The 14,975-nt window shown below is 42.1% G+C and overlaps 1 protein-coding gene across 4 annotated transcripts in view; it reads right to left on the reverse strand.

Annotated features, from left to right (window-relative positions):
* Nucleotides 1-14,975, reverse strand: part of MARCHF1 (membrane associated ring-CH-type finger 1) — a 345,392-nt gene that overhangs the window by 131,438 nt on the left and 198,979 nt on the right. The window lies entirely within an intron of this gene.

Here is a 14,975-nt window from a genome sequence, read left to right on the forward strand (position 1 = left end):
ACAAAGAAGGAGATTGCTCTTGCATGCCAACCAGATTCACAGCCAGAACTGTCTCATAGTACTTTTACCTTCGTACTCTTGAAAGTGATTCTGGTTGGTTTGCAAGAGCAATGTCCTTCTGAAATGGCCAAACCATGTAGCACTGCAGGTGGGGTTGATGTGACATGTGCAGATACAGTTACATTTGGGTGAGGCATTTGGCCCTGTGCAGAGTAAAAACTGGCTGCATTACTCTTACACTGCAGTGTAGATATCAGTTTGGGCACACCTCACCCAAATGTAACTGTCTCTGCACATGTCACATCAGCCCCACCTGCAGTGCTACATGGTTATGTCCAACAAAGAAGGAGATTGCTCTTGCATGCCAACCAGATTCACAGCCAGAACTGTCTCATAGTACTTTTACCTTCGTACTCTTGAAAGTGATTCTGGTTGGTTTGCAAGAGCAATGTCCTTCTGAAATGGCCAAACCATGTAGCACTGCAGGTGGGGTTGATGTGACATGTGCAGATACAGTTACATTTGGGTGAGGCATTTGGCCCTGTGCAGAGTAAAAACTGGCTGCATTACTCTTACACTGCAGTGTAGATATCAGTTTGGGCACACCTCACCCAAATGTAACGGTCTCTGCACATGTCACATCAGCCCCACCTGCAGTGCTACATGGTTATGTCCAACAAAGAAGGAGATTGCTCTTGCATGCCAACCAGATTCACAGCCAGAACTGTCTCATAGTACTTTTACCTTCGTACTCTTGAAAGTGATTCTGGTTGGTTTGCAAGAGCAATGTCCTTCTGAAATGGCCAAACCATGTAGCACTGCAGGTGGGGTTGATGTGACATGTGCAGATACAGTTACATTTGGGTGAGGCATTTGGCCCTGTGCAGAATAAAAACTGGCTGCATTACTCTTACACTGCAGTGTAGATATCAGTTTGGGCACACCTCACCCAAATGTAACGGTCTCTGCACATGTCACATCAGCCCCACCTGCAGTGCTACATGGTTATGTCCAACAAAGAAGGAGATTGCTCTTGCATGCCAACCAGATTCACAGCCAGAACTGTCTCATAGTACTTTTACCTTTGTACTCTTGAAAGTGATTCTGGAGATTTTTGTGCTAAGCATATTGAACAGTATGTAATTAAAAAAAAAATGGCTTTCAACATAGCTTCCATGTTTGGTTCCACATACATATGTGAGACCTCTTTTTCCAAGTTGAATTTTCTGAAGAACAGATATCGATCAAGGTTAACAGATGCCCACCTTGAAGACACTCTGCGTATTAGTTGTTCGCCAAGAGTTCCAAACTTTAAAAAACTGGCTCAGGATCGCCAGGGCAATTTCTCTCATTAAGTGGGTGATTCTGGTTGGTTTGCAAGAGCAATGTCCTTCTGAAATGGCCAAACCATGTAGCACTGCAGGTGGGGTTGATGTGACATGTGCAGATACAGTTACATTTGGGTGAGGCATTTGGCCCTGTGCAGAGTAAAAACTGGCTGCATTACTCTTACACTGCAGTGTAGATATCAGTTTGGGCACACCTCACCCAAATGTAACGGTCTCTGCACATGTCACATCAGCCCCACCTGCAGTGCTACATGGTTATGTCCAACAAAGAAGGAGATTGCTCTTGCATGCCAACCAGATTCACAGCCAGAACTGTCTCATAGTACTTTTACCTTCGTACTCTTGAAAGTGATTCTGGTTGGTTTGCAAGAGCAATGTCCTTCTGAAATGGCCAAACCATGTAGCACTGCAGGTGGGGTTGATGTGACATGTGCAGATACAGTTACATTTGGGTGAGGCATTTGGCCCTGTGCAGAGTAAAAACTGGTTGCATTACTCTTACACTGCAGTGTAGATATCAGTTTGGGCACACCTCACCCAAATGTAACTGTCTCTGCACATGTCACATCAGCCCCACCTGCAGTGCTACATGGTTATGTCCAACATAAAAGGAGATTGCTCTTGCATGCCAACCAGATTCACTTTCAAGTGTAACATAAGGACAGATAATGTCTACTAAAGTTTTAATTGTTAAAATTCTTTTTAAGGAATGTAGTCTGTTACTAAGCAGTTGTATATTACAAAGTAAGTAATAAGTATATGTTTCTGCACCAAAATAAAACGAATTACATTCCAGAGATCTGATTGTGTGATTTTTTGGACCTCGACCAAAATCATTTCAAACTTCCGGACTCCATCAAAAATTACTTGCCTACCCCTGCTGTAGACAAATGACTTAAGAATAACATTCTGCACATGCACAAAATAGATCTTGCATTGGTGCAGACTCCCAAACATTACATTTGTAAGCAAAGCATCCTTTCTTACTCAGACAGTATGGTTTATTTATTCCTGCTATTTAAATGGGTATGGATCATTAGGCCACCATCATTATCGTCGACAAGCATTAGGTCGACACCATTAGGTCAACATGCATTTAGGTCGACATGAGTTAGGGTAGACATGAGTTAAGGTAGACATGCAGGAAGGTCAACATGACTATAGGTCGACAGGGTCATTAGGTCGACATGGGTAAGGTCAACAGGGTTATTAGGTTGACATGGACAAAGTTGACATGCTTTTTTTCTTACCGGAATGTCAAAACAGTCAACATAAACACTAAAACGTAGAACCGCATCCCCTCGCATGGCTGGCTGCGCTCGCCATGCTTCGGGCACACTATTTTATTATCCCACCGCAGTAAAGAAAAACGCGTCAAACTAATGACCCTGTCATCCTAATGACCCGTCAACCTGACCCATGTCGACCGTAAGTCATGTCGACATTCCTGCATGTCAACCTTAAGTCATGTCAACCTAAATGCATGTCGACTCAAAGATGTTGATCTAATGCTTGCCGACCATCATGCTGGTGACCCAATGACCGTATCCCATTTAAATACCACACCTCAAAGTTATGATTTCACTTACATAATTTACACAATGCTGGATTTGTCTTTCAAAAAGCAATGTTTCTGAGTAGCTGCTATATTCAATAAAAAAATAATTTACCCATAATAAATAATTATATCTAAATGTAATGATATCGACCCTTGATACCTGGCTCCACAATCTCATAAACCATTAATTAATGTTTCCAACATTATGTGGTAAATAGCACCTGCTTAGGGCACAATAAATATTGCAGAACAAATCACTAACATCCTTTAATTAAAAAAAAGAAATGATGTTGTATAACCTATTTCATGCTACATCAGGTACGCACATGCATCATTAGTTAAATACTACACAACAGAAAGCCAAACTTATTTCCACCCAGCAGGTTATGGCAGATTTATAAATTAAAGAATTGGGCAACTTAAGCTTCTAAAATTGTCATGAACTGTGTACCAACTCTCCTCAAATGCTTAAATATCATATATATATCCACCAGAGGGATAATATTGCAACATCTAAGGATCCCACAGATCGCCTAATTATTACTACCACCCATGATACATGAGCACCATCTTTCAGAAAAAGTATCAAGAAACAATGGGGGATAGTGGCATCTGACCCAAGACTGAAGTTAAACAGAAAACAACCTATGATAGCCTATCGCCGAGGACAGAATCTCCGTGATATACTGATGAGACCAACATTGAATTTCAATGACTCCTCTGGCAGTCAGTGGCTAAGAACTACACGTGTGGGGTGCTTCAGATGCACTGGATGCACCACGTGTCATTCTATGAACACAGGCCAATTTTTCAACCATCCACAATGGACAAAAAAATCAAGATCCGACACAGACTCAGTTGCTCCTTTGATCATGTCATCTATCTCTCGAAATGCCCGTGCGGCTTGACCTACGTCGGGAAGACCATCTGTTCCTTTAAGGAGCGGATGGCAAATCACCGGTCCAGCATCAGGGCTGCACTAATATCAAAATCAAGTGACAAACCTGTGGCTCGCCACTTTTTGGAGAAGCAGCATGCTCTCCCCTCATTAAGAAGTATCATAATTGACCAAGTTCCGACAATGGGACGTGGAGGAGATCGAGCTAGGTTACTCCTACAAAAGGAGGCTAGGTGGATATATACCTTGGACAGCATCAGCCCTAGGGGCCTCAATGAATATAATTATTTCAAGTGTTTCTTGTGACTTAATACATTCTATTTTTTCTACTTTCATTCATTCGTGTTTTTCTCCTGACTAACCAGTGTGTGGTAGGTAAATAGAACTATCTTACATTAATGGTAGATTGAGCTCAGTAAGCCATGGTTGCATGCCACATCAAATTATATATCTCCCTAAGATTAAGGGTTAGAATTAACATTAATGATTAGAGAAACTGTGCTTGATACTGTGCTCTTTTAGCAAATATGTTATGTATTTATAGTGTTATGTGTTGTATGTTGTGTGTCCGAGTATACTGATCTTATGTCATATGCTGATCAGAGAATATATTTATTTATGTCCCCTGATTCTCAAGGGATTGATGAGGTAACATATTATTTGTGAGGGGTACTCTAAAGCTATGCACTATATGCTCTAGCTATGCGCATGTAAAATACACAGTACGGCAGTAATACATATAGAGATAAACCTAAATTGACTCATTGTCCAATAATAATACTGGAATTATGGTGAGAGATCCGTTCTGTGTAGAAATGTGCTGTTTCCGTGGATACGTAAACAGCGGCGTATCTCTACTGAGAGACGAATGCTGGGATGTCCATTGCTGATGATGCGCCTTAACAACAGGCGCGCGTCACCTAGAGATACACAGCGGCGTGCCTGGATGGAAGGAGCGCACGCTGGGCCGTGGACATGTGACGGCGTGTCATTTGACAAGGGGCGCACACCATAGGGATTGGATAGAGTGGTGACACGCATATGGGACCGCCTACAATGGCGGCGTGCGTTCCACTTGATATTTATCCATAAGCTTAAAAACGGTGAGTTACAGTGATTGTAATATCGTTGTTATAATATTTATCAATAATTTTGTGTATCTAAATAGTACTCCTCAATAGCAGTGATAAGGTGCACGATATTGATGCTTAAATATCAGCATAATATATAGTAGAAAGGCGGGGATTCCCTGCTCACACAGGTGAAGGGGGTTAATTTGATTATGACCCTATAAAACTGAGCAGCATGAGACATGAGATCAGTTGCTCTTTGGTGGGACTCAGGACGCCATGATTAAGGGCCTTGTTAGGTCCGAAACGTCGGCTTACCGTGTGTTTGGAATGAAGCAATAAAAAACCATTGTCTTACTGCTGCTTGGTGAGTGCCCTGAATTTATGGACTATAAAATTGGATTACAAGTTTTCTTGTGAAACTGGCGGGAGCACCTCCTGAAAAAGGATCATCAAACCGTGAGTGCATTGAAAACAAAAATACACACATATATATATATATATATATATATATATATATATATATAAATACATACAGCAAAGGTTCTCAACCTCAACCTTAATGTTATTACTGACTCAGTAAAATAGAGTACAGTAGCTCACCTGTGTATGATTTAAGAACACCACAAAACAAGACCTGTTGGTGGTACTTGAGGACTGAAATTGAGAAGACTTGGGGGAGTTTAATCCCACCAGTAACAGTCCGAATTAGCGAGCATTTGTTTTTCTCATTTTGCTCGACATGAAAATTTAGCTCGTCAAGTCAAGTTCTTGCATATTCAAACTGTAATTTCAATCCCACCAGTAACAGTCCGAATTGTCAAGCATTTGCTTTTCTCATTTTGGGTGGTATTCAATCTGGGGTCACGGTTGTCGAGCTTGCTCGACAACCGTGACCCTGTCCTGTTCTCGGTCTGCTCGACCGAGACACGCAGGTGGGATTCAATGTCCTGCCTGCAGTGGGCCAAGAAGGGGGCATGGCCGCAAGTTGCAGCTGGGAAGAGGCGAGCTGTGTCCGACAGCTCGCCATTTCCCGGCCGTTCTCGGCAGAATGAGCCCGACTGCTTGTAAAGTTGGGCTCGTTCTGCCGAGCTCCCCTGTTCAATGCTGTCGGGTAAGACAGCATTGAATAGGGCCCGGCGGCCATCTCCCCCGTCAGGAGATGGTCGCCAGTGATTAAATATCCCCCTTTGCTTGACATGAAAATTTAGCCGAGTTCTCCCCAGAGATAGGCTCCATTTTTGTAGTCAATGATATGAAAGTAGACCTTGTTAAAAACACAAATGCTCCTATAAAAAACATTTCCATATCAGCAGACTGCACAATACTGGTATCTCCCTGAAGTCTCAGTACAGGAGTGAGAGCTCTGAGGTAAACAGAGTGCATTTTGGGAAAGTAAACAAAAGAATGGCAACAACAAACATTGAATCCTGGGTAATTCTGCCCCAGCATGGATACAAGGGACCTAAACATAGGTGTTTGGTTAAACCAGAAGTATACACAAATAAACATGTATACCAGTAGACTTTCGATTGGCAAAATCCAGCACAATGAACATGAAAGGTGAGCAGAAAAAAGTGAATAATTCTTATATGGCAAATGGAATAATAATACAAATGCATAATAATACAAGCTGAAAACTGATGCTGACAATGGAATAATGGAATAAAGCATACCATATAAACATGCAGCAAATGGAAAATGAAACAAAATAGGAATATTTAGCAAAATACACAAAGGCAGAAGTGAAGATGAGCACTACAAACATTAGGGAATCCTGTATATATACACGTAACACAATTTTTGGACATGCTACAACAGAACTCCCTTGTCACGACAGAATTGTCAAGTTAAATTTGAGGGAAGAGTGATTTCAAACAGTCGAAGTCAGGAGTACTCTTTGACATTGAAAAGGATGCAGGAATTATCTTGACAGATTTTACCCAAAATAACTCAACAAGTCGAGAAATGTTCAACTCGACAGTCGAGGAAACTGAAAACCAAATCAGGCGAGCTCAACAAGTCGAGAAAACTAGACAATGAATAGGCGACCTCCTAAGAAAACCAACCTCTCATTGAGAAAACAACAAAGCTCACCAAAAACATTGAGCTCTACAGACATTGAATACCACCCTTGATGTACAGTAACCATAGACCAATTAAAGTGACCTACAAATGTGTCCTTCTCTTTGACATCCAGATGTGTTCTTCTATCTGATCTTTTCTATACATGCTGTGTGCTTTCAAATACTTGCTGTGCTGTGGCAAGGACAGGGCAACATAGCAGGCCGTGTTCGATGGCATGCTCCATCTATGCCATAGACTTGATTAGGAACCAGTGTGTACCTGTGGCCAGCTACCATTCCATTTAATAAGACCCTGCTCTGATCAGAATGTTTCTACATGCTGAGCTGACATTGGTTTACATTGTAATCCTGCTACAGCATACTGCTAGAGGCAGCAAGGCTAAGTGCAGAGGGACAGTTTAAATGTATATGTATTTAATGTAGCGATTGCTAATGAAATATGACCATGTTATATATTTTCCAATAGTATATTATCTATGTAGCAGTGCATTAATAGAGATTAAAAAGGGAAATGTATCAAACCTTATAAATAGTGGAGATGCAGGAAATTTTAAGCTACTGTAGTGCATTTGGTTTTTGTGATGGAATTTTGCGCTAACTCAGAGCTACTCTTATAGATTAGGACACTTTTGGTATATGGAAAAGAGCGCTTTATAGATATTGAATTAAATGCATTTCTTTAAAACATGAGTGGTACCTATTTTTATAAACAAAAATCTACTTTTTATCTTCAAATGATTGAATTAAATCAATATTTTATTCTTTTGCTGAAAAAACATGTGGTTCCCACCATTTTCGGCCATTTTGCGGACATCATTTCCGGTTTTATCAATAAAGTTTTTGTCCATAAATACCTATCCTGGTTAACAAACCACCATCCTTGAAAAAGTGCGCAGGACGCACGAAACGCGTTGGAGACCAGAAGAGCTTCCAGCTTGCTCCCATACGATCCCCACAGCGGCCGGCGCAGACTTCCGGCGAACTTCCGGTCACTTCCGGCACCCGCGGCGAACATCTACCCATCTGAACGGAACGGCAGCCACACAATCTCTATGCAAACAACATCAGCCACAAGACGCCCTAATACCAAGCTACAGCCACGATCTCTTCAATAGCCAGTATTCCATCTCCAGCGTCTTGAAGATCGCTCCGGCTCCAGCGGTATTGTTGTGGCCAAATCACCATCACAGATTGGCTGCCCACTGTGCTAATAACATCTAGCACATGCACCGGATCGCAGGGTGAGGTAAGGACAGGAGCACTGGACCTCTTATCTATAATTTTTCCCCAAAAGGGTGTAAACATTATCTACTAACCTATACAAGTTTTTTTTACAGGTACCACTCTCTATTATATCTATTTTTTTCACCTTTTCATATCCCAGATTTTATTACTTTCATTTTTAAGCGCTCTTTTCCATATACCACTACTGTATTGCATGTAATAATGAAGCAGCTGCAGCAGCAGTAAAGAGATAAAGCAATGTCTGTAGAGGTATAGGACAGCTCTATCACTATAGGACAGGATAATGTCCTGGCACAAGGTTCTAATAAATGTATAATAGCATGTTAGTACATGTTGTGTTTTGGTACTAGAAACGGGGGGAGGGATTTGTCAATCGCACAAGACTCAATAGTAATGGGTGAACCCCTATTAGTTACTCCTGTATGGTAAGTATCACATGCATAGGATCAGGGGTGTGCTACCATAGGACATGTAATGAATAGGCAGACAAAGATAAAGAAAAGAATGTCCTTTTGTTAAGGTGCACCTAAGAAAAAATGTATAGATAAAATTTAACCTTTATTGGGTATGTTCTAAAAGGCTGCGAACAATTTTTAAAAAACACATAACATCAAAACATTTCTGGGGTGGGGTAAACGTATGTTAAAACAAAGGTGGCAGGCAAACTGTTGCTTTATTGTTATCAGTAACCAGTGTGTAGGTGGGGCTACCCTAGTCTGTACAGTGGATTCTGATCACGTGTGTGATCTTCTCAATCTCAACTGACAGATCTCATGATAGGGTGCTCATAACGGTGACAATGTTAATTTAACGTATTGGGGAGACTGAGTGTTGACTCCTGTCACCTTGATGCTTGTCCAAGCTCACTCGCAAGGTGTTGTAATTCGGAGTTAATATAAACACATTTGTATATACATAGATGTGTATTAAACGGTCCCACACATAACTCATATGGGTGTCTGACTGTATAAATACCAGAAAGACTTCAACCCATATGAGATCACGGCTATAACTCCTAAGGGGTGTCCAACTAAATAAGACTTGAACCCCTAGTGGTCGCCTCGAGGGTATAGCAAATGCGCGCCCAGTGGTGAATCGATGTGGAACAAAGATTCTGGGACTCAGGAGTGAGCTTCAGCCCTTAAAAGGGCTTAAGGAAACTCGCACCGTAACCGCACATAATCAAAATGCAAATATGAAAAATAATAAATAACTGCAACAGACTGCCTGCGCACCGCTAGCCGGCACGCGCTTCACAGTTAAGCTTCTTCAGGGCCAACCTGACTGTGCCCCTGGAGGAGTTTAAATACCTAATTCAATAGACAATGGTCCAATCCCTGAGTGAGGATTGCGGCGCGCCCCCGGGGCTAAGCCCGGGAATATGCGCATCCTATCAGTCTGAGATTGACTCATACTCGTCATAACGGAAGCCGGGAAGGTTCATTTGGAAAGGAGCGTCTCGGTTGTCTTAGCAAACCGGCAAACGTATGAAGATGTGTCCGATCGGGACCGATACAAGAATCTGACAATACACCCACAGCATACCTTTAGTGACATAAGTGAATACCATCACGAGATCACTGAGGACATGCTTGTGGTCTCAATTGAGGATGGTTACCAGGGTAGCGGAGACGCATCCTTAATGATGAACCTTCCAGGCTTCCGTATCACGAAGCATGGCTGGTAACGAAGCAAACAAAAATCACCGCAACAATTATGAAGGGGTTTGGATCTAGATTAGCTCCCGATAGAGACCCTCACAATCCTACGTGGAAAGGGCTCCTACAATGATAGAGATCCGCAGCGTAAACAAACACGATCACTAATCAGAACTGACCCGATCGGAAGATGATTACCATGGTAACGTGTACACATCCGGGACTGTGCATGATCAAGGTTTCCGTATTACGGAGCGTGGTTGCTAAGACAACCGAGACGCTCCTTTCCAAATGAACCTTCCCGGCTTCCGTAATGACGAGTATGAGTCAATCTCAGACTGATAGGATGCGCATATTCCCGGGCTTAGCCCTGGGGGCGCGCCGCAATCCTCACTCAGGGATTGGACCATTGTCTATTGAATTAGGTATTTAAACTCCTCCAGGGGCACAGTCAGGTTGGCCCTGAAGAAGCTTAACTGCGAAGCGCGTGCCGGCTAGCGGTGCGCAGGCAGTCTGTTGCAGTTATTTATTATTTTTCATATTTGCATTTTGATTATGTGTGGTTACGGTGCGAGTTTCCTTAAGCCCTTTTAAGGGCTGAAGCTCACTCCTGAGTCCCAGAATCTTTGTTCCACATCGATTCACCACTGGGCGCGCATTTGCTATACCCTCGAGGCGACCACTAGGGGTTCAAGTCTTATTTAGTTGGACACCCCTTAGGAGTTATAGCCGTGATCTCATATGGGTTGAAGTCTTTCTGGTATTTATACAGTCAGACACCCATATGAGTTATGTGTGGGACCGTTTAATACACATCTATGTATATACAAATGTGTTTATATTAACTCCGAATTACAACACCTTGCGAGTGAGCTTGGACAAGCATCAAGGTGACAGGAGTCAACACTCAGTCTCCCCAATACGTTAAATTAACATTGTCACCGTTATGAGCACCCTATCATGAGATCTGTCAGTTGAGATTGAGAAGATCACACACGTGATCAGAATCCACTGTACAGACCAGGGTAGCCCCACCTACACACTGGTTACTGATAACAATAAAGCAACAGTTTGCCTGCCACCTTTGTTTTAACATACGTTTACCCCACCCCATAAATGTTTTGATGTTATGTGTTTTTTAAAAATTGTTCGCAGCCTTTTAGAACATACCCAATAAAGGTTAAATTTTATCTATACATTTTTTCTTAGGTGCACCTTAACAAAAGGACATTCTTTTCTTTCTCTTTGTCTGTGTTTTGGTACTACCCTCTGCTTTGATTGATTCCTGGTTCTGGGATTTGTACATCGAAAAAGCTTGGACTTGGCTATCAATAGTTAAAAACAATAATGTTTCTCCACTGGTGATTGCCTGCTATACAAGACAAGCTGCAATGGCATCAGTGCATACCATTATTGGAAACCCCTCTGATGAATAATCCTAATTTCAGGAGAATAGCAGTTGGAGGAATTCAGCTAAAATGAGGGTGCGGTGCCAAGATTGCATAATCACGGCCATGTCTTCTGCTGTACAATGCTGCTAATTGCTGTATTGCAGGACCATAATGATGCAAAATGGGCAGTCAAGGGATTTGATGGTAATTTCAGAGGGCAGGCCTACTCTCTCGGGAGTCTGGGAGATCGGCCCAAAATTCAGGAGTCCCCAGGACATTCCGAGATAGAATATAAGTATGAGATAAATTCATAATCTAGGAAATACTGTAGCAAGAACTTGTTTCACCATTCTGCAAGACAATCCTTAAACTTAAATAGTGAGTAAAGACATGGGAAAAATCTGCAAAAAGGAATGAATAATTGTATTCCACAAGGTAATCTGGGTAAGTACAATGAAGAGAACCAGAGAATCAGTGGCTGATTTGAAATGTTGAATTGGTACCTGTAGGCAAAGTGAATTTGGCCAGAGAGGAAAAAAGTAAATCAGTAAAAAGAAAACTCCAGAGGTGCAACGGTACATTGTAAACCATTGCTCCCCATTGAGCTATACAGGAAACCTGAATGGAGACTGTAAATGTCAATGTTTTTATTATCTGTAATTTATTTCTTACCACAAAATGTCTCTTTCAAAAGCACATCACTATTTGGTAATGGTTTGTTGGCCTATAATATATAATCTTTGTAAAAAAAAAATGCTGAAATACAGTACAAAAAACCTGCTATTTTACTAAAAATACTCTATACTGTTTCAACGGCTGTCGTTACATTTTCATTCGTTTAAACTCGTTTTTAATAGTGACCATTAACTTTATCTATGATAATTGTTATAATTTTTCACATATTTTGTAGTGAGAGTGCTTTTTTCCATGTGTTTATTTTATGTGTTATTAGTCACCAGGGTGGCATTGTGCATTGACTGAACCAGCTTCTTTTATTAGGGACCTGATTTGGAGAATAGAGTGTTCTTGCTTTATGCAGTACTTGTATGAATGGTATATTGAAATCATGTTCTTACTGTATTTACACCCACACACATCTGATCATGTGGTTTGATAGGAATTTTTTTGTAATACGGCTTTGGCAAGTAGAGTAAATTTATATAAATATAGTATATCATTATCAACATAAATTCTCTGCAAGGTCTTACCATTACATGTTTTGTTGCCTAGAAACATCGAATATTTTAAATTAGAGGTGCAAGTGTATAACTGAGACATATGGCAGTTTGGGGGATTAGATGTCTCAGGCTGTAGAATAATGTGCTAAAATGAAGCGGTTGATGTGCCTTTTTATTATTATTATTATTATTATTTTGTTAATTTTCCTTTATTTGAGATGCTACAGGCTTCCATGTATCATGTCTTATAGTCTTCTCATCTTCTCTGAGTATTTTCTGTATTCATGGTAAAGGATTTGAAAATAATTTTCATTTTCATATGATATCTATATTATGTGTGTTATGAATAATGTAAGAACGGGGAATATATACCATAACAGAGGCTTGCTTAGCCCACCAAAGTTTACAGCTCAGAAACTACAAGCTCCTCCAATCACTTTCAAGCACAACTATTGGGATGATGCACAGTGAGTACTACACCGACAATCATAAGGTACTGTATATCAACCAAAATCGCATATATAGAGTTGCATGGTTATGGAATTCACATCCATCTGTATTTAGAAAGGTGAGTATTTTTTATTGCAGCTCTATAAACTGCAAAGGAAAGTTTGCATTAAATGCACACTCGGGAGTTTACCATGTCACACTACCACATTAGCGTTTCTAGTTGACGATCCAGGCAGCCTCTGAGGAGCTGGATCAGGACAGCACTGTACTAATTAGCAATGATTGCTGCCTCCAATCCTGGGACTAAATTCCCAGACTTTTTTAGGGCAAATGTCAGGATCTCAAGGAATGGGATTGGGATCCTGGAATACGCTTCCTTAACATAGGTACATAGTTGAGTAGGTTGAAAAAAAATACCAGTCCATCAATCTATATTGGATCTCCTAAAGCAGGCATGTCCAAACTGTGGCCCTCCAGCTGTTGTGAAACTACACATCCCAGCATGCCTTGCTATAGTTTTAGCAATCCCTTATAGCAAAACTGTGGCAAGGCATGATGGGACTTGTAGTTTCACCAAAGCTGGAGGACCACAGTTTGGACATGCATGTCCTAAAGTCTCTATCTTATATTTGTAAATGACCCATATAAAGCAACCATCAATCTGTTTAAATCCATAAATCCCTAATGATCCAAGAAGGCAGTCCTATTTATCTCTTGGTCCACTACTACATTATAATTAATGATTGTAACCCTGGATACTCTTTTCCGCAAAAAAATAAATTGTTTAACCTTTTGCTATGGGGCATACATTTCTTTCGATGCAGCGGCCGTCAATACTCTTTCAATATCAACAGTCAGCAGGTGCCAGCATCAAGGAGGAGGGAGGGACGGCACAAGGACAGCAGGTGGGGGGGAAGGAGGGGGGATGCTGCATAGAGCAGCATGGAAATGCCTTTGATCTTCTAGTTTGAAGCAGAAATAGCAAAAGACAAGGGTACTTGTGTAGTTTCACGGCGCCAGCATGGCCCTTGCGGGGCTCGCTTCGATCGCCCACGCTGCGGGCTCGGTGGCTCGCTACACTCGCCACGCTATTTAAAATCAACTCCATGCCAACATGGATAGTGGAGGTATGAACTATCCATGTTGGCATGGAGTTAAGTTACTTTTTTGGACATATTTCGTGGCGAGCGTACACCCGGAAGTAGCCTGGCGCCGTGAAACTACACAAGTACCAAGACAAGAGACCCCTAACGATTTTTAGCAGCACTGATTGATTAAAAATGAATTTATAACAATCGGATGGTCTTTACACTTAAAAAATGTTTTTAATTAAGAAAAAAACTGAATGAACACACATAAAAAACACATAAAAATATGGATAGCTCATTAATTGGCACTGGACATGAATTGCATTGTGGTTGGTCTGTTCCTAGTGTCAGGCCGCGGGATGCCCGGCGGCCGGGGGACGGTGCTCGGGTGGTGCACAGAGCACTTCCGCCCAGTACCGCCGAGCAGTCACTGTGCGCTTCCGCCCGGCGGCGCGAGGTCACTTCCGCCCGCCGGGGAAGCGCGTCCTCACGTCCTCGGCGTGCCCCTGCAGCCGCTCAGCGGTTGCCCGGCAACAGGGGACGCCGAGGAAAGAATATCTCCGCTCGGCCACCTGAAAATTATTAATTAATAATTAGGGGGCTGGTCTGGACGGCGGCCATTGATTGGCGGCGTCACCCCTTTTAAGGGGTGAACGCTGGCAATATGGCGCCGGTTATAGCTCCCAGCTTATGTATCCGGTCCCTGGTGTTGCTGCTTGTCAGTCTGCCCCAGTCCTGATATCCGCCTGCTTGTTCCAGCGTCGGATTCCTGGATATTCTGTCTGCTTCCAGTATCCTGTTTCCAGTGGTCGCTCCATCTCATCCCTGGCAGGAGGCTGCGTTGGTTCCACATCTTCCATTCCTTGGTGGGCCACGTAAGTGCTCCTTCGGAGCCTGGTTGTTCTTTATTCTTGGGATTGGGTCCGCCGTGACCTCAGTCCCTCCGTGGGACCTCCCTTGTGTCTGTTTTATCCGTTTCCCTCCTGTGTCTTCCTTCTTGCGC

This window comes from Crinia signifera, chromosome 1 (assembly GCF_055691185.1).
Source record: "Crinia signifera chromosome 1, ASM5569118v1, whole genome shotgun sequence".
NCBI classification, from domain to species: domain Eukaryota; kingdom Metazoa; phylum Chordata; class Amphibia; order Anura; family Myobatrachidae; genus Crinia; species Crinia signifera.